General features: G+C 34.6%; 1 protein-coding gene across 1 annotated transcript in view; it reads right to left on the reverse strand.

The window, feature by feature from the left end:
- The window catches only part of LOC107733024 (igLON family member 5-like), a 42,055-nt gene that overhangs the window by 27,508 nt on the left and 9,641 nt on the right, over window positions 1-4,906 (reverse strand). The gene's annotated exons all lie outside the window — the stretch shown is intronic.

The following is a 4,906-nucleotide window of genomic DNA, read 5'->3' on the forward strand; positions in this document are numbered from 1 at the left end:
TAAATGATTTTAGCAAATGGCTGCAATATAACAAAGAGTGAAAAATTTAAGGGGGTCTGAATACTTTCCGTACCCACTGTATACTATAAACTCGCAACTGCGAGAAAAAAAGTCAGAATTGCGAGATATAAACAATTGTGGGAAAAAAAATTCAGAATTGTGAGATATAAACACGCAACTGTGAGAAAAAAAAGTCAGAATTGCGAGATATAAACTCACAATTGCGTGAACAAATACAGAATTGTGGGATACAAACTCACAATTGTGGGTAAAAATTCAGAATTTCGGGTAAATAAACTTGCAACTGCGAGAAAAAAGTCAGAATTGCAAGATATACTGTAAACTCACAATTGTGGGAAAAAGGTCAGTATTGTGAGATATAAACTCGCAATTGCAAGAAAAAAAAAATCAGAATTACAAGTTTATATCTCACAATTCCAAGGTTATATCTTGCAATTCTGGCATAAATCGCAATTCTGACTTTTCTTTTCAGAACTGTGATTTTATATCCCTCAATTCTGACTTCTTTATTTGTAAGAAAATTGTGAGATAAAGTCGCAATTATCTTTTAACATTTTTTTATCCCGTGGTGGAAATGAGCTTCTATAGATTCACGCTTGCTTTCTTGTGAAACCATTTTCATCTACAACAGTTAGAAAAGGCACACAAAAACCTCAGTGTCAACCAGAATAATCCACTTCTTAGTAGTTTCTCTCTGGCTTCAGCCAGTGGAGAGATGGAAAACACAAAGGCAACCACACACCTTTATTCCACAAATTCGGCAGGATTCCGGAGGATTATTAGCACAGCTACTGAACTGGAGAGGATTATTTGCAGCTGGCGACGCCACCGACTGAGCGCACGCTAGGGTTTACAACAGTGTTATTCACTCATTCCATTAGTGTAATAAATATTGTTCCCCCATGACATCTTCGTCAGGCCGTCTGAGCACCCGTTTCAATCCGATGGGGGGGAAAAACATCATCTTATCCTGACAAAGAGGGTTTACAGGTAAAGAGACTGGAACGTCTCGCACACTTCGAGCTGAGATGCTTAGTAAAGTAGACAGTATTTGTATTTAGCGCATTCCCATGTGGCTAGACGCATTTGTGCGCCGCTGCAGCTGGAAAATATCAGCGAAATGACAAAATCAGCTTTAGAAACACTTAGAATGGCTGGATGAAAACAAATCAAAAAGGGATGCCTACTAAATCTAGATAAAAAAAAAACACAGGGTCATGGGGTCAAGTATCTATCTATCTATCTATCTATCTATCTATCTATCTATCTATTTATCTATCTATCTGTCTGTCTGTCTATCTATCTATCTATCTATCTACCTACCTATTGGCTTTGCTTTAGTAGTTAAAAATGACAGTTATATGAATTTCTTGGAATTTAATTTCATTTTAAATCTGTTTGTTACATTCAAATTCTGCATTCTGTTTTAAATCTCAATTTAAATTCTAGAATTCAACTGGAATTTAACCCTGTAAAGCCTGACATATGAAATATTAGTCAGAAAAATCTGGTTTATTGAACCTTTAGACAAATATATATATATATATATACATACACACACACACACACACACAGACAGATCAGGCTTTACAGGTACGATACACTGGGAATATGGATGAAAAAAAAAAACATTTTATTCAGAGGCCCAAACTGAGTAAAAATATGATGCAATTTTGTGCAGATGCTGGTATTTATATGGATCATTATGGGTCATTTATCATGTTGATCATTTAGAGGCCTTATAAATTTGCGTATCAAATCTACAGCAGGCTTTATAGGGTTAAAAGGCATTCTCAATTCAATCTGAGTCTCATAATGCAGCTATATTTCAGAAATCACATTAGAGAGGGTTTATGCGGCACAAAGGTATTCAGTGTTCACAGGAATCAACCATCATCCTGTTAGGATTATATCTACATTCTATGAGATGCAAATAAATCAGTTGTGAGGCTCAGAAAAAAGCCTCAGTCAAATGATCTTCTGCTGTCATCTTGACCGACATTGTAGCCAGCTGTCTGTCTGTCCATGTCTGTGGACACTAAAATGAGCATCTGTGTGTCTTTGTGGGATTTATTTTATATATTATTCATCTAAATGTGCATGTCGCAGCCTGGAACTGCTAGTTAACATGTACTGGACAGAATGTGTGTGGGTGGTCGGTCTAATGAATGAAACTGGCCTGTCGAACGCGTGATTAATGGCGGTTTCAATCCACATGGACGTGCATGTGAGCCGTAAGCTAGTCACTCAGTGGGCGTGTCACCTGTCAACGGCACGTCAGGTGTGTGATTGTGATGTCATCGCACCCTGTCTGCTTCCCTACAGTGTGATGCACAGGTCCAGATGGCTTTGTGTTTCCATGGCCGAATCTACACACCCAATTTCTTGCCCGGCTGCTGGCAACCAATAGCTCCACTGCAGTGACTCGCGCTGAATAACAATGTGGCTCGTTCTGTCTCGCTTTACGCCCCTCTCTTTATTTCTGCCGTGCCGGTGGGTTATGAGGTGCAGAGGAAGTGCTGAGTGGGGAAAAGCGCAGACCGAAAGATCTGCAGACAAGCTATGACCACAATTATATGCAGAGTAGGGGAAATTTTATATCATGATAATGGTATATATCACAACTTGTATTTTTTTTGCTAAGTATTCAATGGGAAAAATCATTAATATACACAATATAAATACAGAAAATAATATGATACATTAATTGTTTTTTTTTCTTTTTATAAAATATCTATATTTTTAGATTTTTTAAATCTCTTTTTTAATTTAAACTTAATGGATACAAACCAATAGATTGGATTAATTAATTGTTTAATTGTAAAACTTGTTTACAAGCTTACACATCCCCTGTAATCACTGTGAGTGTCTGAGTTCAGCTGCGCTATTCATGTGATGCTGGTCCGTTTCCAGGCGGAGGGACTCTTGAGTTGATTTCAAAGGACTAAGGATCAATTGAAAATGAAAATTAAATAGACATTTTTGTAATATATATGTAATAATATATAAATATGTAAAATAATGGTAACATTTTTTACAATTATATTTTTTTGATTTTTTAAATCTCTTTGATGGACAGCAACCAATATATTGGATTATTCATAACAACTGCCTCAAAGCAGCCGAACAAATGTTGCATACATATACAGTGGGTACGGAAAGTATTCAGACCCCCTTAAATTTTTCACTCTTTGTTATATTGCAGCCATTTGCTAAAATCAAATGTCACTTTTGATCAATTTAACACATCCTTGCTGAATAAAAATTTTTTTTCTTAAAAATGAATAGTATTTACTTTTATATATATATATATATATATAGCTGAAAATTAAATAGACATTTTTGTAATATATATGTAATAATATATAAATATGTAAAATAATGGTAACATTTTTTACAATTATATTTTTTTGATTTTTTAAATCTCTTTGATGGACAGCAACCAATATATTGGATTATTCATAACAACTGCCTCAAAGCAGCCGAACAAATGTTGCATACATATACATACATAAATATACAGTAAAAATATAATAATATATAAAAAATAATAGCATAAATTAACGTATACAACCATCATGTATACCATTGTATGTGGGTGGGACAAGACCCACCCACTTTTTAAGACCAATGATATTGGACCCACTCACTTTTACCGTCTCTAATTCAGCACAAATGTCTGTTCACTTTTCAGAGCACCGTCAGTCAAATCCATTCCACCTGAGGAATGCCCTAATAAATTAAACTCCATTCCGTGTTTTAGCTGAAACTGAAATCTTTAGAATTTTGAGTAAAATATAAAAAAGACATGTTTTCGACATCATTCATAAGATTCATGAAATCAAAGACCCTCCCCTTGATAAATCGTAAGGGGTCACTGGATCGATTTGAGATGCATGTGAATATCAGGCGTAAAAGATGATGTGCTCGGCTGACCATTTGTGACCAGATCACTTGAATGTATACAATAAGGACAGAGATAGCAAGTGTACACTACACGGACACACTAGAGGTTTAGTGTCTGAGTTCAGCTGCGCTATTCATGTGATGCTGGTCCGTTTCCAGGCGGAGGGACTCTTGAGTTGATTTCAAAGGACTAAGGATCAATTGAAAAATAAATGATGGTAAATGATGATCCCCACCGTCCTGTAATCATATCGTGAAAAGATTAAATAAAAATGCCCTCTCCTGTTACGCGTTTCATCACGACAACTTGAAATTAATGCAGCTAATATCATCGATAATCAAAGTTATAAATAGTATGTTAATGATAACCGTGATTATTAATATTGCAGCAGGAATGATAATGGTGACAAAGGTAATGATTGCACATGTTGACAATTATCATCCTGGTTGTGGCTGTAATTATTTATAATGAAATCTGAGCTGTAAATCAGCAAGACTATGTTCATAATTGCATGCTACTCCTACTATCTTTCCAATATACTGTGTACAGTATGCACATTTTATGCATGAGATACCCATACAACATTGGTCAAAATGTATACATGCACAAAATTACATGCAACATTTCTGTTATGCAGGATGTCCAAACACAATCAAGTGATGTATGTGGAAGTGATGTATCTCATGAAAACCTGGCCACATAAAAAAAAATAAAAATTGCATAAAGACAACAAAGCATATTAAGTGATGTGGCCAAACCTCATGAAAACCTTTCACCACAAAATCAAAAGGAAAAAAATAAGCGGTTAAATTTTACATGAATAAAATATAAAAACAAATATTTTGCATAAAAATAGAACATCTCTGGTCACATTTCATCTGAAAAATATTAATAAAATAATATTAAATAATAAATATATAAATACAAGAAAGAAAAATAATATATATATATATATGGGAATTCAATTGCAGTAAAAAA

The sequence above is a fragment of the Sinocyclocheilus rhinocerous genome, unplaced genomic scaffold (genome assembly GCF_001515625.1).
Source record: "Sinocyclocheilus rhinocerous isolate Xijiao unplaced genomic scaffold, SAMN03320098_v1.1 scaffold3174, whole genome shotgun sequence".
Lineage (NCBI taxonomy): Eukaryota > Metazoa > Chordata > Actinopteri > Cypriniformes > Cyprinidae > Sinocyclocheilus > Sinocyclocheilus rhinocerous.